This window comes from Rhinoraja longicauda, chromosome 26 (genome assembly GCF_053455715.1).
Source record: "Rhinoraja longicauda isolate Sanriku21f chromosome 26, sRhiLon1.1, whole genome shotgun sequence".
Lineage (NCBI taxonomy): Eukaryota > Metazoa > Chordata > Chondrichthyes > Rajiformes > Arhynchobatidae > Rhinoraja > Rhinoraja longicauda.
The window spans coordinates 16507394-16532494 of NC_135978.1; the positions used below are offsets into that span (position 1 = coordinate 16507394).

The 25101-nt window shown below is 43.4% G+C and overlaps 1 protein-coding gene and 1 long non-coding RNA gene across 3 annotated transcripts in view; one reads left to right on the plus strand and one right to left on the minus strand.

Annotated features, from left to right (window-relative positions):
- The window catches only part of LOC144606430 (NADPH--cytochrome P450 reductase-like), a 70796-nt gene extending 70208 nt beyond the window's left edge, over positions 1 to 588 (minus strand). The window contains exon 1 of one of the 2 annotated variants that reach the window (XM_078422504.1): positions 524 to 588. The gene's annotated coding sequence lies outside the window, so the exon portion shown is untranslated. Of the gene's footprint in view, positions 1 to 35; positions 55 to 523 lie in introns of those variants that run through there. The other variant, XM_078422506.1, reaches the window with a different exon arrangement.
- Positions 17 to 17660, plus strand: LOC144606434 (uncharacterized). The gene is made up of 4 exons (XR_013548946.1): positions 17 to 110; positions 9807 to 9866; positions 15311 to 15428; positions 17566 to 17660. It is a non-coding gene; the product is annotated as an uncharacterized LOC144606434 (long non-coding RNA).
- The last annotated feature ends 7441 nt before the right edge of the window (positions 17661 to 25101 follow it).

Sequence of the window (25101 nt, forward strand, 5' to 3'; positions counted from 1 at the left end):
ATGTCCCCGCAAAACACCGAGATCACTGCACTCACGGCACTCCCTCCGAGTCCTCACCAGTGCAGGCAGCACGTCCGACTTGTTTCTTCGGCGGCCTCACATTCCCCACGGTAATGGAAGGCAAATAGCTTATATGTTTTCTCCCGCGGGCAGAACAATCTAAACTTCCGCAGTCGGGGAAATCGAAGCTCCCGCAGTCGGCGAGCGAAGCTCCTGCGGTTGGAGCTCCCGCAGTCGATCCCTAACAAAGGGACTACGATGCTAAAGCCGCAGTGCAGACGGAGATACGATGTAAAAGTCGCATGTCCATCAAGGAACGAGATGAAAAAGATTTTTGAAAAACACAGACCAAAACAGCAAAGACGATGCAGGCTGTTGATGAGGTTGCCATGTACGGCACCACCCGGTGGTAATATTCTTCTTACCTGAGAAAATATGTACTTGGCATAAAGGGAATGTATTTCCATATAACATTTGTCTCTCACATATTCATGATGTTGGCCCAAGTTCTCCTACCACTTACCTAACTGGGTTAACTAATAGTGGCTCCAATCCACCACCATTTAAATAATACTCCGCCTTTCAGTTTTCGCTACCAAACAGAATGACTTTATATTTAGCCACTGCCTGTTTCCCACGCGACCTTTAAACACTAAGGGTTGGCTGGCAAATTCATTATACTTCTGTGTGACAACTACACAAAGCTGTTTAAAAGTTGTTGATGTAGCAATAGGAATAATATCCAACTATCGGGTAAACCTGCCTGACTAGCACCACCAAAACCCTGAGGGTGCTGGATTATCAGTTTTACTGCAGATGGGTTTTCAGATTCAAAAGGAATGAGGGTGTGTGGATAGAGAGGGGTATGGAGACAGAGAATCACTTATGATCGTATTAATAATAATAATAATATATTCCTTTATTCGATTGAATGGTGAAGCAGGTTTGGAAGGACGAATGAGCTCCCCTGACTCCGAGGTTTCTGTGCACAGACTGGGTGTAGGCCGCTCCTGATGGAAATTAGTCCGTTTTTTGCAGGTTTTCTGGTTTGACTTAAGCGGCCCTTTTAATGACACGCCACTTGAACATTTTGACACCTGCTTTTTGTCTCCTTCAAAGGACAATCATTGCCAGGACCAGTAACTCCCAATTTACAACTGAAAAACTAAAAACACAAGGGCTGAACCATCAGCTAGGCATGCATATCATGGACCAACGTGAGCTTTTGGAGCGAAACTATACAACCTGTGAATAGTTACATTCATATTCTGCTCCAGGTTAAAGTCTATTTTTCATACATAGCAAAAAAAACTGCTACAGCTCACTGTTACCATTCTTGCATCAGAGTTAATAAATTGTAAGCTTTCATCCAACTCCCGAATACAAAATCTAGGTGTGATGTGTGCACCACAAACATCAATGCACTGGTGCAAGGTTACTACTCAGTTGATGGTGATGTCTTTGAGGTGAGGTCTACACTAGTACGCTCGGTAGGTGCAGGGACTTCTATCACATTGGCATCTGTTTCAGCTCTGCTTATCCAATCTGCAGCTGTGTTTAAATTCATGGTAACAGTGAGTAAGTAGCTCTGCAGTGTCAGCTCTTTTTTATTTCTAATATATAATTAATTCATAATATATACACACTACATACAATCAGGGCATGTCCTTCTCTCCACTGCACCATTAATCCAATGCATTCTCTTACAATGAGTCAACACCACCTATGTTTGCTCCATAGCAATCAATGCACCCATGAAGTATCTGAGAGACTGTTCCACAGAACACAGTCCCTCAGTGACCCTCGATTGTGGTCATTCCCCAAAGAGCCTTTGCAGTGGTTGTACCAACCGACAGGGTTTCTCAACGCAAGTGGTTCTGCATCTCAGAATATGACAGTCAGCAGCATTTGCTTGTGGATTCCACCTTACAATGGAAGACCAACTTTAAAAGCATTTCTGCAGTCTGAAGAAGGGCCCAGACCTAAAATGTAATATATCGGTGTTCTCCAGAGACGCTGCCTGACCCGCTGAGTAACTCCAGCACTTTGGGTCTTTTATTAGGAGGAGGAATAGTACTACCTCAGTGCATGAGAGGGCGCTCTTGTGCAGCTCAGGCATATTGTTGGAGCAAAGTGGAAAGAGTTGTGTGCAATTTGCACCTTTGCAACATGGCAACCCTGTGCAATAACTTGGTTTGTATTTCTTCAGGATAGGTGATGGACAAGTGATTTAATTGTCATTTCCGAAGCATTTGATAGCTTGTCTGGAGAGAAACTATTTCCACTTCAGGGCAAAACAAGAAAAGGAATATAATCACAAAGAAGGCTTGCCTGTGCATCGATCTTCTCGCATGTTTAAAGAGTTTCAGCATGTCGCTGAATATTCTCACACTCCTCTGCAAATGCACTGTAAAAGGTACCCTGACTGTTTGCATCATGAGCTGTTTTGGCAACTCACAGGAACGCAAGAGGCTGCAGAGTGTGGTGGACTCAGCCCCGGTCCATCACAGACACAGTCTTTCCCAGCACTGCCTCAAGTCGGTAACATCTAAAATTAAGGTTCCCCACAATCCAGGTCATACCTTTATTAATTGTTACTATTGGGCAGGAGGTATAGAAGCCTTAATGCATACGCCACGAGGTTCAGGAACAGCGACTTTCCTACAACAACCGGGTTCTTGGAACACCCTGGCCAACCCTAATCCTACCTGGGCAACAGAACATTATGGACCACCTCTTGTCCTATCATGGACCTATTTTCTCATTATGTTTTGTACTAATGTCTTGATTTTTTGCATACTTTTTCTTTTCACTGTCTTGTATAATATGTGTATTTTATGAGTAATTGATGTTTTTGTGTGTTTGAGTCTATGTGCCTGTGATACTGCTGCAAGCAAGATTTTCATTGTAGACACAAAATGCTGGAGTAACTCAGCGGGTCAGGCATCATCTCAGGAGAGAAGGAATGGGTGACGTTTCGGGTCGAGACCCTTCTTCAGACTGATGTCAGGGGAGGGGGCGGGACAAAGATAGGATGTAGTCAGAGACAGGAAGACTAGTAGGAGACCTGGGAAGGGGAAGGGGGAGGGGATAGAGAGGGGAAGCAGGGGGCTACCTGAAGTGGGAGAAGTCAGTTCAAACTGCTGGGGTGTAAACTGTTCAAACGAAATATGAGGTGCTGTTCCTCCAATTTGCACTGGGCCTCACTCTGACAATGGAGGAGGCCCAGGACAGAAAGGTCAGATTGGGTATGGGAGGGGGAGTTGAAGTGCTGAGCCACCGGGAGATCAGGTTGGTTGAGATGGACTGAGCAGAGATGTTCAGGGAAACGATCGCCGAGCCTGTGCTTGGTCTTGCCGATGTAGAGAAGTTGACATCTGGAACAGCGGATACAATAGTTAAGGTTGGAGGACGTGCAGGTGAACCTCTGCCTCACCTGGAAAGACTGTTTGGGTCCTTAGATGGAGTCTGGGGGGGAGGTAAAGGGACAGGTGTTGCATCTCCTGCGGTTGCAGGGAAAGTACCTGGGGGGCGGTTTGGGTGGGAAGGGACGAGTGGACCAGGGAGTTTCAGAGGGAAGGGTCTCTGTGGAAAGCAGAAAGGTGTGGAGATGGGAAAATATGGCCAGTGGTGGGATCCCGTTGGAGGTGGCGGAAATGTTGGAGGATAATTTGTTGTATGCGACGGCTGATGGGGTGGAAGGTGAGGACAAGGGGGTCTCTATCCTTGTTACAAATAGGTTGAGGGGGAGCAAGAGCGGTGCTGCGGGATATTGAGAAGACCCTAGTGAGAGCCTCATCTATAATGGAAGAGGGGAACCCCCGTTTCCTAAAGAATGAGGACATCTCCGATGCCCTAGTGTGGAACACCTCATCCTGGGCGCAGATGTGGCGTAGATGGAGGAATTGGGAGTAGGCATTGTGCCTGTACTCACTGTGCCTGTTCTTTGTGCCTGTATTCACCATACTTGTACCTATGACAATAAACTTGACCTGAGGATAAGAAAACATTTAAAAAAAAACAATGCTGGAAGAGCACAGGCAGTCAAGCAGCATCACAATATGTCAGCAGGAGAATGTTATCAGACCATGGCCTGGATCTTATGAACCTCTGTGATACAGTTTAACAGCCAATTTATGCTTGCCTGGTAAAGGCTTCACAGAGCTTAAGTTAGAAAACCACCAGTTGTTTATTTTCAGTGAGGCTTGACCCATTCTCTGCTACATGGCCCTCCTCCATTTGTATGCTTTCAATTGCCCAGTTGTCCTTTCCACAATTAAACGCAGATGAGATTGGGACTTGACTGGTCCCAGAGTGATTCACCTTTACTTGGATCTGCGGAGGTTGATGTTCATTAAGATTGTTTCTGAGCTTGGATTTTCTGCAAGGACCGGCAATTTGCACGGTAATATCATTGATAAGATTTTTGCTGGAGTCTGATAATGTATACTTTAAATATGCTTCCCTATATCTACAAAAAAATAACCCAGCACTGAAACATTTTTAAACTTGTCACGGCAGTATATCAAAAGCATCAACATATAATGAATGTGTGGGGAAGAACGGCAGATGCTGGTTTAAACCGAAGACAGACACAAAAAGCTGGAGTAACTCAGCGGGTCTGGCAGCATCTCTGGAGAAAAGGAATAGGTGATGTTTCGGGTGGGTACCCTTCTTCAGACTGAAGAAAAGTCTGAAGAAGGGTCTCAACCTAAAACGTTACCTATTCCTTTTCTCCTGAGATGCTGAGTTACTCCAGCTTTTTATGTGTGTCTTCGATCATATATTGAATATTGGCTAAGTATATTAAAATAATTGACAATGGACAATTTTCACTATCAGTACATTGCATATTTTCTCCATTTGGTAAAGCATTAACTAGTTTGTTGAATCAGCTTGTTGATTAATTGAAGTATTTGCATTTTGTATTAAATTAGCTGAATATGTTATGGATTGGCCAAATATTTTGGATATTTATTGAGTTTATTTATGTATTTAACTTATTCAATTTAATTTATTGAAATAAGGGTCAAATGTATAATTTTAGCATGTTGATTACCAATGGTTTCATGAAGCATCAGGTTGAAGTGCAGCTGCCAGAACTGGGTTCTATGCAATAGTTTGAACCATTTAATTCACCCATCACACCTGTGCTCAGCAACGCACATCAGATTCAGGGCTAGCGTCAATTTAATTAAAAAATTCCCCTCCATTTGTCAAAGTCCTCTAGTACCCTACTCCTTTCCTCTGTATCTTCCTTCAGTCCTGCAAACTACCAATGACTAGAAATGTTAGCACTACTTCTGAAAACATGTCGCTGTTGTCATTATTGGAACTATGGCAGGGAATTTGCAGGTAGCAAGCTCCCATTAACTGTGATGTGATTGTGATTGAATAATCTGTGTTGGAAATGATGATTGAGCAATAACTGTTGTTCAGAACTCTGGCAATTTGATCTTTTGCATCCATTTGAGAGAACGGACTTTTGATGTGCAAAGGCGGCACTTCTGACAGTGCATCACTTCTTCAATGAAAATGCGCAAGGCACGGGACAGAATATAATTCGACTAAACATGCTCCTTCCCTTTATACCCCTGGTTGCCATGGTTGCAGCCAAGGTGTCCCCAGCTTTGGAATTACCTCTTATTCTCCTTCTTATGCGAATGTCGTCTTTATATTACACTGGCAAGAAAACTCATTCAAAAATAAGCCAATTCCATTCTCAAAGATATTAAACATCTATCCATCCATCCATCCATCCGTCCGTCCGTCCGTCTGCTAAAACTCTTGTTTGTTTGTTTGTTCCTGAACTACAGCCAAAACGGTACACAATAGCATGACAATTTTGGGTCCACCTTACTCACCGTCGTCCCTTTGGTGCTAATGGAAGAAGTTTCATTGAAATCAGTGTTATATTTTTAAAGTTATTCACATTTTAAAGTTTAAATCTATATCCTAGGGAGGGAGGGGGGTGGAGGGAGGGAGGAGGGCAGATAAGGGGGATTGAGGGGGTGGTGTAAGGGGGAAGGGGAGGAGGGGGGGAGAGAGGGTGCTGCACCAAAGCAGGAGAGGTTTGGGCCCAAAGGGTCCACTTGGTCTAGTATATCTATATACTAAAACTCTCGTTTGTTATCTTGTTTGTGACTGAACATCAGCCAAAATGGTACACGATAGCGCAACAATTTTAGGCCCACCTTACTCACTGTTGTCACTTTAGTGGTAATGCAAGTAGTTTTATTGAAATCGGTGTTATATTTTAAAAGTTATTCACATTTTAAAGTTTAAAAGGAGGGGAGGAGGGAGGGAGGGAGGGAGGGAGAAGGGAGAGGGGAGGGGGAGGGGAGGACAGTGTGCTGCACCAATGCAGGAGAGGTTTGGGCCCAACGGGTCCACTTTGTCTAGTATATTACTAAAACTCTCATCTTGTTTGTCGATTTGTGGATATATTTGTTCTCGAAATACAGCCAAAACGGTACCATTTTAGGCCCACCCTACTCACCATTTCCCCGCGGTCTCAATAAATCAAGTTTTGTTACTTTTTAAAAACAATTAACTTACAAACCTTAATAAATGCATTCTCACCCCCACCGGGAGGACCGACGCCCATCCCGGTGTGCCCTGCGCCTGACCTTCATCCCGTGGTGTAGCACGGCGGCAGAGGGTCAAACAAGATGGCTGTCGCCATCGTTCATCGCCGAGCTGCAGGATAGGTTTCGGGTCCACGGCTCGCACTGGCCGCAGTGCTGGCCACACAGGGCCGAGGTGAGTGGCTCCCTCTCCTCTTCCCTGTCCCCCCTCACCCGCCCACAGCCCCGGGGGACACTCCCCGGCCGGCAACGGGTCCACGGATCGTCAGTTGGGGGAGGGTCGCCGGGCCCGCAGGAGAGGTTTGCACCCAATGGGGGTTGCTGCACCCGCAGGAGCGGTTTGCACGGAGGGTTGCCAGGAGAGATCTAAAAATCACCTTTTAAACTTTAATACTTACGTAACATGGCCGCCGCATCCACGCATGCGCGGTTGAGGGAGGGTTGCTGCTCGGAGGGGGGCGGGACCCGCATGATTGACGGGAGTGGCGGCCAATGAGGGGGAGGTGTGAGGAGAGGTCTCCTGCTGCTAGAGTGTTTTGGATCAGTTGGGTGTGGGTTGCTGGGCCCACAGGAGAGGTTTGCACCCAATGGTGGTTCCCGCGCCTGCAGGAGTCCCCGCAGGAGAGCTTTGGACCCAACGGGTCCACGCCCGTCTTGTTGGAAAATAAATAAAGCTTCTTGAAGTCAAAGGTTGTCATTGGAATTCAGTTTTTTAGGTCCATGGGTGTGACATGTTGAGAGATAACTGGTCCTGGCATAATCCAAACTGGGCTTCAGTGATTATTAGTGAGTAAGTGTCACTCAATGTACTGTTAATTACTTCTTCCTTCATTGTCAAGTGTACTGAGGTACAGTGGAAAGCTGTTTTGTTGTGTGCTGTTCAGTCAGTGGAAAGACCATACATGATTATAATCAAGCCATCCACAGTGAACAGATGCACGTTAAAGAGAAGAATGTTTAGTGCAAGATAAATCCCGTGAAGTCTGATTAAAGATAGTCCCCAATGCGGTAGCTGGTAGCTGGGGACCACTCTCTAGTCGGTGAACTAGTTTTCTGGACTACATATGTCCTAGGCGACGTTCTGCGTAACTGGGTGGAATGGAAGTTTTGTGGAACGCCTCGGATAGAGGTGCAGCTAAATATGGAGTGTTGCAGACAAGGTATGTGGTCCAACAGGCAGAAGTGCCACCTTTCACACTGCACATCAAACAACATGCATGGATGGAACAGGTCAAATTGCCTGTGTTCTAAATAATAGCTATTGCTCAATCAACATTTCTAACATGGGTGACCTAATCTCAATCACATCACAGTGAATGAGAGCTTTCTACCTGCAAATGTCCTGTCACGGTTCCAATACAACACAGTGATATATTTGCATATGTTTTTCACTGGCGACAGAGTGCTTTGGGGCATTTGGAAAGAGGTCCAATTTCCAGATTAGCAAAGTTTTCCTCCCCTTTTCAAAGATGCTTTACAAATCCACTTGTTGTTGATTGAACAATTCTTTGTCACATGCCATAGATGAGTACTTCACATCTTAGCTGGGTATGTTAAGCGATAATAGTGTATATGCTGAGTTAGCTTAAGTATTTAAATCACATGTCCTTTTATTGAGTCAATTGAATTATTAAAAGATCATGCGCCCATAGTTTCCTGGTTATGCTGAAACATGTATATGAATATTTACGGGCGGCACGGTGGCGTAGCGGTAGAGCTACTGCCTTACAGCGCCAGAGACCCAGGTTCAATCCTGACTATGGTTGCTTGTATGTAGTTTGAACGTTCTCCCCATGACCTGTGGGCTTTTTCCAAGATCTTCGGTTTCCTCCCACACTCCAAAGACGTACAGGTTTGTAGGTTAATTGGTTTGATATAAATGTATTAATGTAAACAAAAATAGTCCCTAGAGTATGGAGTAGTGTTAATGTGTGGGGATCGCTGATCGGTGCGGACTCGGTGGGCCGAAGGGCCTGTTTCCGGGCTGTATCTCTAAACTAAACAAAACTATAATTTAATTACACCTGAATCAATCTATTCAGAGGAGAAATATGTTAAACCAGTCCAGATTTAAATATTCTTTAATATCAAAATCTGTGTAAGTATAAATATAAGCACCCATCTCAAATTGAAATTTCTCCCTCTCTCTCACTTCACCACCCTGGAAATCCTATATACAGTATATTAGAGGTATTTTCTTTGTCTTTTCTGCCTCTACCTCATCCTCTCTGCAACTTAAAACTCATTTATTTCCTCCCCTTCCTGATAAAGGGTCCTTAATTTTAACAATTAACCCTGTTCCTCTTTTTTATAGATGCTGCCTGACCTGCTAACCATTTCCAGCATTTCCAGGTATTTATTCACAAAATGCTGGAGTAACTCAGCAGGTCAGGCAGCATCTCGGGAGAGAAGGAATGGGCGACGTTTCGGGTCGAGACCCTTCTTCAGACCAGCATTTCCAGTGTTTAGTCCAGAGCTAGGCTCGAGCCACCAACAATCAAATTGTCTTGTAATTGCTTCCATAGATGCAGGCAGCTTTATGTAACTCGCATACAGTACACAGGAAGTACAGGAATATTGGGGGTTGCAGGAGGAACCAGACCATTCAGAGGATGCTCACAAAGTCATAGAGGGTACATGCAAACTCCATACAAAAAGCCCTCAAAGGAGTTTCTGAGAGGCTTTGGTCTGAAACTTGCATTGATTAAAAAGCAATTTCAATGCAGGATACCGCAGAGAGTATGAATATTTCAAAGCATTTCTAGTCCTTCCGCTGCTGGACGTGGGGGGCAAGGTGTGCTGGAGACGCCCCTCAAGGTAAAGGAAGGGATTTCATGCCAGTGGGCCACATGAGTGGCAAGGGTGTAATTTGTGTAAATTGTGTAATTTGTGTAAACAGTATTGAATGTATGTATAGCCGCCGGGAAAGTCGGATTGAGTTTTGTAAGGACCATGTATTATATATAATTATTTCTCGAATAAAATATATTTTGAAATTTAAAAAAATTAAAAATTTAAAAAAATTATCTCCCGTATATCGGCGAGACCAAGCGCAATCGTTTCGCTGAGACTTGGTGATGGTGTTGAATGTCAACAGTTGGTCTTTCATACTCTCTTGTTGGAGATGGGACTGTTTGAGTTGGTCATTAAGGACTGGATGCTTCTCAGCATCTAGCATTTCACCCCCATTTACTGTTTTCTTTTCCTGAAACTTTACAGATGAAAAACACAAAGATCAGAAAGACTCCAAGAAATAAGAGAAGCCAGCAAACTGCAACGGTAAATTTATTTGTTATCAATTCTCCTGCATGGTGTATATTCACAAGGGATTTTGCATTGTGTATATTCTGTGTGTTCCCCATGTACTCTTCCCTCAGTGGTGATTTGCATTAGTAATGCTCCATTTTTGGATACTGCACCTGAGTCAGCATCAGATCCAGCATTCAGCGCTAGGTAAGTTTTCATCTCATCCTGAAACAAAAACAATAAGTAATACTTCACTCTGTTAGAACAAAACAGTGATCCTGGAGCCCCACTCCGAATTGGAAAGAGGTCCACAGGGATTTACATTCCTCACCAGGATTCATGGTTGTGATCCAGGATTGTGGAATTGCTCTTCATAGTAAAAGCTTGATTACCTGGAACATACCGGCTCTGATTAATGCTAGTTAAACAAACATGCTGGTTAGCCCATTGGCAGCCTGAGGGCTTCCTCTGACGTGCTGGTTACTCGAGTGTATTAGTTGGTGCTGCTGAATAACCAGCTTTTATTGCCCATGTCAGAAGTGAATAAAACCACTATTTTTGTACCGTATGAATGCCACATGTTTGAATGGGTGCCTTATGCTCCCTTGCACTGACTGGTAAGGAGAGCATGCCAGTTGAATTTTTGAAGATCTCTGCTGTGATTCAGCTGGAAGCATTTGTACTTTGGAGTCAGAGGTTATTGGTTGAACCTTGCACCAGAATCGTGAACACCAATGTTCCAACTCAGCTCTGAGGGAGCTTCCCTGCAATAGCTGGTGCCCTTTGTCTGAGACATTAAACCATAAAACTGAAGATAGCCACAAAAAAACTGGATTAACTCAGCAGGACAGGCAACATATCTGGAGAGAAGGAATGGGTGATGTTTCGGGTCGAGACCCTTCTTCAGGCTGATGTCAGGGGAGGGGGCGGGACAAAAATAGGATGTAGTCAGAGACAGGAAGACTAGTAGGAGAACTGGGAAGGGGAGGGGATAGAGAGGGGAAGCAGGGGCTACCTGAAGTGGGAGAAGTCAATGTTCATACCGCTGGGGTGTAATCTGCCCAAGCGAAATATGAGGTGCTGTTCCTCCAATTTGCGCTGGGCCTCACTCTGACAATGGAGGAGACCCAGGACAGAAAGGTCAGATTGGGAAAGGGAGGGGGAGTTGATGTGCTGAGCTTCGAAACCATGAAACTGTCTATCTGAAATAGATCTCACTGAAGCACTGTCTCAAAGAGAATAATCCCCAGTGTTAAGGTCAATATTTATCCCTCATTCAGCAACATTTAAAAGAAAAACATTATCTGATCATTATCACAAGGCTGTGTTTGAGCGTGCTGTACATACGCCCTCTGCCATTTTTGCTATGTCCTTTATTGGATGTTGTGGGATTCATTGATACAGTGAAAGATATTGCATCATAATAAGTTTTCTTTTACTTACAACACTCGTTGCTAATTATGACATTTGATGAAACAAAAAAACATATGAATCTGAAGCCGCTCAAGCACACTCCGCCATTTAATAAAATCATGGCTGATCTGATTACAACATCACTTCACCTGCCTTCTACCTGGGGGATTCTTTGCTCCACTTGCTTATCACGAATACACCTCTACCTTAGAAAATACTCAAAGACTCTACTTTCACTGTCCTTTGAAAAAGAAAGTTTCAAAGATCCATTGGGAGAGCAAAATGTCACTTCATCTATATCTCAATGCTGAACCTACATACTAGCTTTTTGTCCGAAGAAGGGTCTCAACCCGAAACGTCACCCATTCCTTCTCTCCAGAGATGCTGCCTGTCCCGCTGTGTTACCCCAGCTTTTTGTGTCTATCTTCGGTTTGAACCAGCATCTGTAGTTCCTTCCTACACTACTAGTCTTTTTTGGTATCACATACTAGGTCCCCCAGATCCCTCTGTATCTCAGAGCTCTGCCATCTCTTACCATTTAGATATAGAAACTTTACATAATATATGTTATATGAAAACTTCCCCAAATTCTCCAGGCATCATATCAAAACAGCCACACAAGGCACCAGTCAACGATGTGAATATAATTTGAAAAGCTCTATTTTTATGATTTGGTACTGTTCAACTCAAAAATTGTATGGACATTTCAGAATACAATAAATTGTCTATGATTGGAGTCAGATGGAAGCCAACAGAATGTTTCATTTATAAAGGACATTAGTTAATCATCAGTGCAATAACTTCATAGTCACTGACTGAAGCAAGCTAATTGCTTCAGGATTTTTAGAAACTGATTTCCAGTGTTTAAACTGCCATAATAGGATTTGGATTCCTAATCGGATGGATTATTGGTTGAGACTGTCTGGATTAATGGCTCAGTAATATCGGCACTTCATTCCAATAATATTAACCGTGTGCATTCATGCATGTTTTGGGGAAAAAAACCCGAACTACAACCTCATGTAATCCTTGAGCTGCAACAGATTACAGTTTGGGATTTCAGCCTTCACACAAGTTAGTTAGTAAACCAGGAAGATGATCTTAAAGAGGAAGTATAAAATAATGAGGCCTTCTCTCAGCACGATTATCATGGTTGCTGACATTAAATGCCGCCTTTTGTTGCCCATCTTATATTTCAAGTCAATAAAACCTGTGGATAGATAATGGGGACAGAGCTGACTGGCAGATGCGAGGCTTTGGCTGTGTCTATTCATTGCCATCCAGTATTATCACTGCCATCCTTTTCACCTGTGTCATTTCATTGAGTTATTGGCATCATTGAGTCTTACCGCATGGAAACATGCCCTTTGACCCAATTTGTCCGTTCCAACCAAGGGTTTCCATCTAACCTCGTCCCATTTACCTGTATTTGGCCTATATCAGTCTTAATCTTTCCTATTACCATACCTGTCAAAATATCTTTTAATTGGTACTATTGTACCAAACTCATCTACCTCCATATATCCACCAGTCTTTGTGTGGAAATGTTTCCCCTCAGGTTTCTATTAAATCTTACCTCTCTCATCTTAAACCTGTACCTTCTGGTTCTTGATTTCCCCACCCAGGGAAAAAAAGATTCTGTACATTTACCCTATTTATTCTCCCCTTGATTTTATATAAGACTTGATTATTCTCCCCTTGATTTTATATAATATCTTGCACTCTAAGAATAAATCCTAGCCTGCCCAACCTCTCCCTAAAGCTCAGATCCTTGAGTTTATGTAAATCTTTTCGGAATCCTTTCCGGCTTAATGGCATCTTTCCTATTGTAGGGTGACCAAAACGGAACACAATAATCCAAGTGCATTTGATTCAGGATTGAACTTACGGTACCTCATGAGAGAGGTGGGTTCCTCAAACAAAACAACAATCACCCATCCTTACTCTTTATAAAACAAATAATAGCAGGATACCATCCAACTTGATGGCCACCTCATCAATCTCCCTCATCATTCTTTTTCTCATCAGTAGCTGCTGTGTGATCCATCTACAAAATGCACTGGCAGTTACTCCAACAATACCTTCCAAATGTGCAACCTCCACAACCGAGAAGGATAAGGGCAGCAAGTGCATGGAAAACCGACATCTACAGGTTCCCCTCTAAGCTACACGCCATCTTGATTTGTTGCTGGTCATTCATGGTCCCGGATCTTTCTCCCAAACATGGTTCAGGGGTGCATAGTTGTGTCCAGATTCCAAAGTTAAATCTAACGTTATCTATTCACCCCTGTTCCATCTCTAAAGACTTGGCATGGCACAATCCCACCTTTTGGATAACCCCCCTCCTTCTCCTCTGGTTCACCTGATGAAACTACACCCTCTCCTCTCATCCCATTTTCTCCCCCAACCATTCTAGCCGGGAACATGACTGTAGTAGATGCTGCCCCCTCCTCTTTTTCAGGCTCAGTATTAGTTTCTTACAGAGGCTGAACCAAGGAAAACTGCTAGGTGGAGCTGAAAATTTGGAGTGGAATCTGTTAATGTTTAAGTTCCACGTTACCTTTTTCTTCCAGGTTGGTGGTGGGAGTGAGTTCCATTCCAGGCCCTTTCCCCTGCGGCTCCACCTCACGAGGCCTAGTTTTTGCACAACTCCCACTGGATGTCTTTAGTGGCTTCCCTAATTTGGGATGCAGACTCTGGTTGGCAATGGGAGTAAACAGAGATGTCACCTGACAAAACTTGTATTTACAGAATGGACCCCTAGGAATCCATAGGTCTAAGGGTCTAAACGAAATGTGAGATATCTTCTTTCTCCAGCCCTGCGCCATAACACCCTGCCTAACATTGCTGTTTATTTACTTGTGTAGGTATTAAGAAATAACAGTCCTTCCTCACCGACCCTGCTAAGGCTCCAGGCACCCGGTGCACTATGTGTCTTAGATAGCAAACATCTTACTCCATGTGGCTTACAAAGAAAAAAAATTGTAAAGTGTTTTTCGCATCCCCATAACCCCGCAAGGCACAAAGAAAGCACCAAAGTATTTTCAAATTGTAGACAGTATTGAACTTAGGATAGGAGGCAACCATTTTGACCTCGCAAACAGCAAGCACATAAATGACCAAAATCTGTTTAATGCTATTGGATAAGTCAAGAATGTTGGCCAAAGCAAAATGAATGGTACAATGCACAGCGCCGTTCCTTTCATATTGGTCTAAACAGATCAATGCTGTTCATGGGCAGGAAGGAACTGCAGATGGTGGTTTACACCGAAGATAGACACAAAATGCTGGAGTAACAGCGGGAGAGGCAAGTCTACTTTGATCTGTAGTTTGCACAATTTACATTCTTTCTGTACCCTTCCATATCTCCAGTTTCCCTCTCCCCTGCCTCTCGACCCGAAACATCACCCATTCCTTCTCTCCAGAGATGCTGCCTGTGCCACTGAGCCATTCAAGAATTTTGTGCCTATTTTTAATGCTGTTCATGGATCTGTTCCTTTTACATGAGAGGAACAGAACCATAAACTTTGTACAAGCCCGTTGAAAGACAGCATAGCTGACAGTGCAATCAATACTGAAAAAAGCTAATTTCTGTTTCTTTCTTACCATGTACGCCACATTGAAAATCCATGATTCCAGTCTGACATGTGTGGTGCAACAGGCTTTGGGAGCCTCACGGGTTAAATGAACGAAAGGCTTCTCTAAATGTTCACAAATAAGCAAGGAAAGCAGCAGGGTACTTTGGGGTATTGTGACGCAGAAACTCATCCAACCATCAGTTTAGATTTTGTACTCGGGTCTCTTCAGGATTTGAACCCCTGAACACTGTTTCAGTGCAACAGTGCTGCCACAGAGTACAGGTGATAACAGACAGGCAAAGGATAATATTGCTGAGGTACTTCTAGTTCGAAGCACATGCAAGGGGAAATTGAATGGATCACGGATATAACAAGTATTGCCTGTACATGTTCCAGGTGAGTAAACGGTAGAATTCGCAATGGTTGATGCAGGGAAATGCCTCAAGCACATTGTACTGTAGTGATGGACTCACTCTGTATCCACAGGAGAAGGCTGCCAAGAGAAAATGCCCCAATTGTTGCTACAAATGTCTTCCGATTATCAGTGGATTCTTTCTCCTGGTGTTGATAGCTGGAACCATTACTCTGATTCGTGGTGTTCTTGGTGAGAAAGCAATTCATTACATGGAACACGTCTCGCAACATATTTGTGTGCATGATGTTAATATTGTATGCCATCTCAATATCAGCTCCCAAACACTCTCACAATTCAATGCCTGATACCCTCCCACCAAGGACCTCAAGTGTGTGGGGATAACCAGCCGAGTGGAAAACTAGGGCTACTAAGACAGCATGACTTAGTGCTGTAATAAACCTCTCTCTAAAGCAGGCAGCAGTACCAGGATTACAATGTCAAGAATAAGACAAAGAACTACCTTGCATTCCTGTGCAGAGTTTGGGGTCTGGAGGTAGGATTGGAATAAGATGATTGGGGGTAAAAAAAAATTGAGACCTCAACCCAGCCTCCCTCCACAATATTCATTTCTGCCTCTGGTTTAAATGGTGGAGCTGGTTGATGGGTGGCATGGGGCTCTCCAAGTTGGATCAGTCATTAAAATATTTCATTGAGCTGCAGCTATATCCGTCACTTGTCCAACATGGCCTGGTTGAATAGCCTGGGCCTCAGGAAACCCATCTCCTGAAGGGATCCAGGAGAAGCTTTGAACATTTGAGCATCAAATCTTGAGGCCCAGGGTGGGGAGAGTGAGACTGCTTTCTCCAAGGTTTCAATCCCCACCATTCTGCACACTCTCAGCAACCCCATTCAATCTGAGAAGCGGTCTATGTCTTTGGCACATTAGAGCCCACCTCCAGAGTCAGAGTTCCGTGAATTAGGAAGCCACCTCAATAGGAACCCTCCAGCTATCATCTCCTGCCCGAGGAATGGAACCCCAATTTACACTCACGACCCAATTTATAACCACTTGTCATATACAGACTTTTTTTGAGGCCCTTCTCTTTATTGGCCAATCATTTTAAATGTGTGCCTTCTGGTTATCAAATGCGGAGGAATCTTAAACTTTTTTATTCATATCACAACCATTCAAATTTTAAATACTACACAGGCATCAAATCTTGCCTTTAATCTTTTTGGGAGGAATAACTGCAATATTTCCACACATCACACTATTCCTCATTTCTGGAACTATTCCAGAAAATCTCTTTTGTCCCCTCTCCAAAATTTGCTCATTCTCCCTTAATTGTGCAGCCTAAAATTGGACACAGTAACTTGGACTGAATTATGTTTTTTTTTTATGGAGGTTAAACATTGCTGCTAGGATTTTACACTTTGGATCTCTCTTTATAAAGTTGTGTTCCAAGTGCTTTGTTTGCATTGTTCTCCATTTGCCCGTCTAATTATTTGCTCACATTTTGTGCTTCACATTTTAGGACCCCTGGATTCCTTTGTAGAAGATGGCAAGAAAATATTTATTAACATTTGAATTTTCTCCAAGGTTCGATTGCAGCAGTATTTTGGAGATTCATTTCTATCTCCTGAAGAATAATTCCTAATTCCAGGATCTGTGAGATTGACAACTCTTAGCAAAGTTAACACATTCACAATGGGCCGTATTACCTCCATTCTGTGCCATAAACTGTATGCATTTCTTCCCTCCCTTGATACCTGAAACCACTGTTTCCAATATGTGCCTCCAACAATATGGCTCCTCATTTTTTAACAAACCACCAGTTGCAGTTCCTTGTGTTTACATGCATCAAGCAACGCCTGCTCATAGTTATAGTTGGAATGCAGATGCGTACTCAAATTTTCTTGCCATCTTCGACAAGGGAATCTCTTAAACCTAGTACATGAAATAAAATGTTAACATGCGACCTCTGCGAGGAATTAGGAAGGCAAATGCACTGTTTTTCAAAGGGTCTGAAGTATAAAAGCGGGAAGTTTTGTTGCAACTTTCTTGCCCTAGGGAAAAGACCGTGGATTTCCCTGCGCAGTTTTGGTCTCCAGATTTTGAAGAGTGACATACTTGCATTGTAAGCAGTGGAGAGAGCAAGCATTTGATTGACTCCTGGGGTGAAAACTTTGATGAATGAAGAAAGATTGAGCCGGAAGGAATTTTGAGTGGAAGCACCTTTCCCCAGCTACTGCCTGACATCCTGAGTGTTTCACTTTCCCTGTTCTTGGCAATTTGTGAATGCTTCTCCCCTTAAATAAAGAACTAATTTTCTATCAAACAAACAATCGCAGAGACCTAACTAAAATTCTGTGCTTTCTTTCAGAGGTCCCAACGATCATCAATGGCTTTGCTCCCAATCGGCCTGTCAGTACATTGGCTGCAACCAGCACTAAAGGAAGCAGCAGCAGCACTATCAGCAGCGGCAGCAGCAGCAGCAGCACTATCAGCAGCAGCAGCAGCAGCACTATCAGCAGCAGCAGCAGCAGCAGCAGCAGCACTATCAGCAGCAGCAGCAGCAGCAGCAGCCGCCAAACAAACGCCACCACCTCCACCAGTGATGTCTCACGTCCAACAAGCACTACGACTGGTTCTACTGGTTCTACTGGTTCCTACACGACTGGTTCTACAGGTTCTGGTTCTACTGGTTCTACTGGTTCTAACGATTACAGCTCAACAGCCACATGCTACTTTGTGGGAGAGATGGAAGTAAAGGAGAGTATCTCCATCAAACTCAACAGTGACCCCAGGTCAGATGACTATCTGAGGATCGCTGAAGCTGTTGAGAAGATGGTAAGTCTTTTGGGCTTCCTGAACTGAACAGGGACGAGGGTGTGAGGTTCAGGAGAAGAGGCAGCACAAGGGGTGCAGCGGCAGAGCTGTGCCTTACAGCGCCAGAGACCCGGGTTCGATCATGACCACAGGTGCTGTCTGTACAGAATTTGTACATTCTCCCACACTCCAAAAACATACAGGTTTGTAGGTTAATTGGCTTAGGTAAAAATTGTAAAATTGTCCCTAGTGTGTGGGATAGTGCTAATCGCGATCGCTGGTTAGCACGGACTCAGTTGGCCAAAGGGCCTGTTTCCATGCTGTATCTCTAAAGTCTCAAGAAGTGGACAGGTATTCCTTCATTATGACGTGTTTGCATTGCTTTGCATTCTGGAAAATGTTTCACTCAAGGAAAGTTTTCACTCACTTATTCACCTTTTGTCACAGTCTGTCCTGTTCACTCACCTGCCAGCCATGCCCACCATGTTAAGCCAACTCCCCTCACCTGTTCACTCACCTGCTCCAGATCACCAATCAAGCCAGCATATAAACCCTTCCTGCACACACACTCTTTGCCAGATTGTTCTTAGCCCTCATGCAAGACTCTCCAGCATTCTCTCTTGGACTGATTTCCCGTTGCCGACCCTGCCTGCTCCCGACCTTCATGCCTCGTCGTAGCCCTGGTGAACGCCTCAGTCTTCTGACCCCGACCACGAGCAGGTAGAAATAAAGCTCATTCTGAAACTACTTCCTTGGTTCCGTGTGCTGCATTTGGGTCTACATGCGGTCCGTTACACCTCTATTCATTAAATCCAGTTCTATTGTGCTAGAATGTACACTTATTGTTGAGATCCGCCACTGAAAACCAGTGAAAAGTATACCTAACTTGATTCATATTTTAAATTGCAAAGTACACACACCTAACTCAATGTATTACCTATAAAGACATGAAATAATCAATCTCGGTCATATTTATGACTTTCCTTTGTTCTCTTAATCCTGAATTCAGGGATCTTCTTTGCTTTGAGTTGGATCTGGGTTCTCCCTACAATTCCTGGTTCTTGTGCTTTTTCCAGGGTTTGTTAAGAAGTTAAATCCTGTTTTCAAGTCAATAGTCAATCAATAGTCGTTTATTTGTTACATACACATAAATGTGTAGTAAAATGAAACATTACCCGCAGTTGAACAATAAGACCAATAAGATTAATCAATAAAAATGCAATAACACATACAATCACAACTAACACCAAACAAAAAGAAACATCCATCACAGTGAGTCTCCTCCAGTCCCTTCTCACTGTGATGGAAGGCCAGAATGTCTTTTTCTCTTCCCTGCCGTCTTGTCCTGCGGCCAGGCTGTTGGAGTTGCCACGTTGTGGCGGTCGGGGCTCCCGATATTGAAGACGCATCTTCCTTTTATTTTCTCTGTTTCGCTCCAGTGAGCACTACGTTGTTAGTCAAGTCCAGCTCTGACCCATTTTGTTCACCTTCATCCCATTGCTATTATACCGTTTTCCATGTCATCCATCGTGTACCATTTAAGTCATTAGTACTAAGTCAATTAGGTGCTGAAGAACGTGGAATTGTTTTTTTTTACTGTTCATGCATTTCCTCCAAGTTCTCATCACCATTTTTCACCACATCGGTATCTTGCTGTCTTAAGCCACTAGTTATCTCTGTAACTCTGGATAACCATGCTCCTAGGTAACTAATTACACTCACACTCAACATAGTGCTGTCTCCAGACTATTGATACAAGCATATACTGATTACTTCACATCTACTGATTACTTCACACACACGTTACATTTAATTCTCTTACTAAGTTGCAATATTTTCCACACACCTGTGAAATGGCCAAGTTCACAACCAGGGGTTTCCCCGACCCCCTGTCCCAAATGTGGGGGATTTACCTTGTTCTTCTGATAATTGGCTCCTGGAGGCATTGCCGACAATATATTTTGAGATCTGTTTCAATATTCTTTCACATGCTCGCCACATGCCTCCTGATTTCTTTACAACAAATATAAGGGGAAAAATTAATTATTTTCTTTTCGGGAATGCTTATTGGGAATTCCGGATTTTGCCTGCCATCTGCTGAGCATTTCCACCAGTTTTTGCTTTTGGACTTTGACTCAGTCCACAACCCCCAAAGCATATTCTCTCCGAGAATGAGCTCCTCAACCAAAAAATAGAAACTCCCTGTCAGGGAAGCAAATCTGTAAAATATGTTCCACTGCGCTGATTTGTAGAATTATTTCATTTCAGTTAGTATTTTTATGAGAACCATGTGAGTAACCTATTTTTTTGGTCTTGTCAGATAAATACTACATACAAAAAGTCAACATTCAACAAGGCGTATATAACTACAAAGCTCATTGGAATAAGGTGAGAAGCGGATACCAGAAAATTCCCGCAGTGTAATTGAAGCAATCTGAGTCAGTTATCATCATAAGAAGATGAACTAGTGTTTATGGAGATAGCGGGGTTTGGATAGATATCTCTTGTCAAGAGTGTTTGTATGTCAAATGCACCAGCTGTCAAGCAGAACAATGAAATTCATACTGGCAGCTTTATAGGCACATCAATAAATATTTGATAAATTATCAATTGTTCTAAGTAAACGATTCCTTTTGCCCTGTTCACTGTTATGCAATACTTTCTGCTTAAAGCACTGGCCAAACAGCAAACCAATGCCAAGCTGGCCAGTGTCAGTTAGGCAAATGCTGCATTCAAGTATCTTTTTCTCATTGCACAGTCCTGTCTCCTCCGCTATCCGCTTCTGGATGCACCTCATGTGCAGCGTGAGACTTCGGGGAGAGGAAATTACTGCAGTCTTTCACAAAGAAGTGGGTACCATCAACTTGTCCAACAGCCAACAGCTGAAGGTTCAACTCAACACCATGAGTAAGTCTTGTTTAAGCCAGCCGTATGTCTTAGTGTGAATAGTTTCATCAGTTCCAGCTGCTGCCACTGCAACCAACTCCACTGTAGGTTCAGTGCAAACATTCAGCAGGTAATCTGGATCCTGAGATCGGGTGAGATACACAGAGGCACCATGGAGGATTGTGTTTTCCAGGTGATGTAATTTGTTGGCATTTGTGGTAATCATTTGTTTTGTTCTTCAGCCCAAGTTGTTGAGCATCTTAAACTTACTTTGCTGGAAAGACTACCTGCCTGAGCACTTCACAAATCTTACAGTCCCTTCAAATTTCCAACCGTCTTCTTCCCTATGTTGGAAACAATTGTGAACAATGTTCAGCAGCACCTCCAAAACACTTCAGCAGCACTCCCTGAAAGCACAAGAGCAGCATTTGGCTGGGAATATTTCTACGTCACACCTTATCTGACTCAGAAATACTTTAGAACTCTTCATTGATTTCCCCATCAGGATGATGTGGCACAGTCAACATACACCACACCGATTGAAATTCATTGCCACAGACACTGTGGAGGCCGTCAATGGGTCTTTTTAAGGTAGATATAGATTGATTCTTGATTAGAATGGATGTCAGGGGTTATGGAGAGAAGGCAGGAGAATCGGGTTAAATGGGAAGAGAGATCAGCCATGAGTGAATGGCGTAGACTTGATGGGCCAAATGGCCTAATTCTGCTCCTATCACTGATGAACATGATTGAAGCTACATAGAAAAAGCACATCGACCTCTCAAGATCCATAAATTATTGTGATCTCAAACTTAGAAGGAATAGATTGAAACTTGCCAGCAGGGAGTTGGAGGTGGTGCAGGGCTCATACAAAACAGTCTATTGTACAACAAACAAGGTCAATTTACACAGGAAACAGTCTATTTAACCAGTAGAGGAAGCAACTAATACTGCAATCTCTCCTGATAAAAGCAGAATTATTTCACCAGAAAACTGCAGAGTGGAGGATAGTTTCATATAAGTTATGAGTATGAAATCAATCTAGGTTATTTACAACAGTGAGGTTGCCATGCTGGATAGAGATGATCAATTACCAAACCGTTTACATTGTTTGCCTAATTAGAGCATTGTTGTTATTAAAAGATATAGAGAGGATTTCAGTAAGTGGTCTAATTAGACTCACTCACAAGCCAAACACATGCTAATTGTGAGCATCTGAATATAAAATTGTGGAGCAGATTTATAAAGAGGAGTCCAGGGCACTAAGTCAAGGAAGGTGTCACAAAACCCACAAAGATTGCCAATACAACAACCAATATCTAACTGCTTGAACCAATTTGCTTACTTTTAGTCATATGGTGTGAAAACAGCATGCCAAGATGCACCAGTGGATACTGCATCAATAAGAAAAATGCATATTGTGATGTCATCAAAGATTGCTGGAATGGAGAAGATGAAGCCAACTGTGGTATGTTAGCTTACAAAATAACCCGTGTTACCTTTCATTTCCCAAATCGCAGTGAGATTAAATTCCACATAAAAATGGGGTTCCCTCTGATCCACCGTGACTTCAACCGAAATAATGCAGAACACCCCTCCCCACCCAGCCAAACTTTATCGTAGACAGCAGACAAGCAGACGGGCCTCTCGTGCTGGGATCTCAGCAGCTCTTCCAACCAAGAGCTCCAGCCTATGAATCTCCTTGTACTGCAGCACAGATAAGGACTGCTCAGCATATCATGTCCATGCTTCACTCAAGCCTCTTTCCACCTCCTTCCTCTCATTATTCACCCAAATCCTTCCCATGTCAAGGAGTCATGGTCATACAATACCAGGCCCTTCAGCCCACTATGTTTATGCCAGCCATCAACTACCCTTCTATCTAATCTAATCTACCAGGGCTTAGACCATAGCCCCCCTTTGCCTTAGCAATTCACATGCTGGTCTAGCTGCCTCGTAGATGTGATAGTACTTGCCATCACCATCCACTCAATATGCTCCAGTTTTCGCTACCTTTGCTACAGAAAAAAATCACCCCGTTTTATAGTATGCTCCACCCAATGAAGACAGGTATCTCGCCTGCCTACTTGACTATCCTGTGTCTTCCAATACCACCACCTTCAGGTATCTTTGGAGTGGAAAATCAAGGTCACTGTTCCTTAATACTCCCTTGGACCTTATCAGTCATGGTGCATCAACCCTCCAAAATGCATTACACTACACTATCAGGGTTAAATTCCAACTGCTATGGTTCTGCCCAATTTACCAACTGATCAATATCATTCTATCCCTGACTACCCACTTAACTATTTAAAACATCACCCAGTTTAATCTTATCTGCAAACTTCCTAATCCCCTTCATTTACATCTAGATCGTTAATAAATATAATAACCAACGGGGTCCTATCATCAACCCGAGTCACCCACTTTCAATCACAAAAGCAACCCTTCACCATCACTCGCTGACACCTATTACCAAGCCAATTTTGGACCCGATTTGCCAACTTGCCTTTCATCCCCATGGACCCTAATCTTCTGGACAACCTTCGATGTGGGACCTTGTCCAAGGCCTGACTGATGCCAATGTATATCATATTAATCATCCTGTCCTCATCAACATAGTTACCCCTTAAAAAAAAAAGCTAAATAAAGTAAATCAGGCTGGAACTCCACCAACAAACCTCTGTTGGCTATCCCGAAACAATCCCTGGATATCCAAGTGTCAATTGATCCTCTTCCTTGTACCAATCATTTCAGCTCCCCCCATGTGATGGCATGCTCCACATTCTAGCTACTCACTGGGTAATGAATTCCTCTGCAGAATTCTTATGGGATTAATATAGCCTGTGCTGTATTTTTGGTATCTGGTTTTGGCCCTATCATTATTATGCTTATCACTCATTCATCTCGGTGATGTTAAAGTTACCGTGGGGTTGGAGATGTTAGAGCTGGTGATGATTAATACCTCTCGGTCTGCCCTCATCTTTGCAAATATTTTTCTGCATTCTCCATTATGTACATTCAAAGTACATAAAATGTTTTAAAACAACTTTTTTATGTTTGCATTTTTTGACCCCACAGCGTTTCTTGCCCAGAGTAGGTGAATTGAGGACCAGAGGACATAGGTTTAAGGTGAAGGGGAAATTATTTCATGGGAATCTGAGGGGGTAACTTTTTCACACAAAGGGTGGTGGATGTATGGAACAAGCTGCCAGAGGAGGTAATTGAGGCAGGGACTACCCCAACGTTTAAGAAACAGACTGGTACATGGCTAGGACAGGTTTGGAGGGATATGGGCCAAAAGCAGGCAGGTGGGACTAATGTAGCTGGGATATGTTGGCCAGTGTGGGCAAGTTGGGCCGAAGGGTCTGTTTCCATGCTGTATCACTCTATGACTCTATAACAACTGTGAAGTGGACCTTCGGGTCCGAGGTCATAGCCTGAGAATTAAAGAATGTTCCTTCAGGAAGGAGATGAGGAGGAATTTCTTTAGTCAGAGAGTGGTGAATCTGTGGAATTAATTGCCACAGAAGGCTGTGAAGGCCAAGTCAATGGATATTTTTAAGGCAGAGATAGATAGATTCCTGATTAGTACGGGTATCTGGGGTTATGGGGAGAAGGCAGGAGAATGGGGTTAGGAGGGAGAGGTAGATCAGCCATAATAGAATGGCAGAGTAGACTTGATGGGCCAAATGGCCTAATTCTGCTCCTATCACTTATGAACTTATCCCTGACTGTGGTTCCAGATGCTGACTTCCGATGGCCAGGCCTCGCAGTGCTTGTGGCAGGAACCAGCTATTTTTTTCTTTTGTTAGCCCTTGATTGTGTTGACAAGTTTGCAAAGCCATTGCTTGATTGAAGGGGTGGATGCACAGAGTCTTTTTCCCAGGGTTGGGAAATCAAGAACTAGAGTGCATAGATTTAAGGTGCCAGGGAAAAGATTTAATACCTGAGGGACAACTTTTTCCACACAGAGGTTTGTGGGTATAGAGTTCCCCTCTAATCTATGTCTCTCCTGTTTTTGTTGGTGATAACAGTACCTCTGGGATGTAATGAGACAGTTATTTTGTTTTATTTTGAACCAGATTGTGAAATACCCTTTGCCACTGCTTGCTCGTCTGTTGTGAATCTCACCGGAAGGAAGTATAGAACTCCTTGCCAAGGCTCTCTTATCTCCAGCAGATGGGTGCTGACCACGGAAAGTTG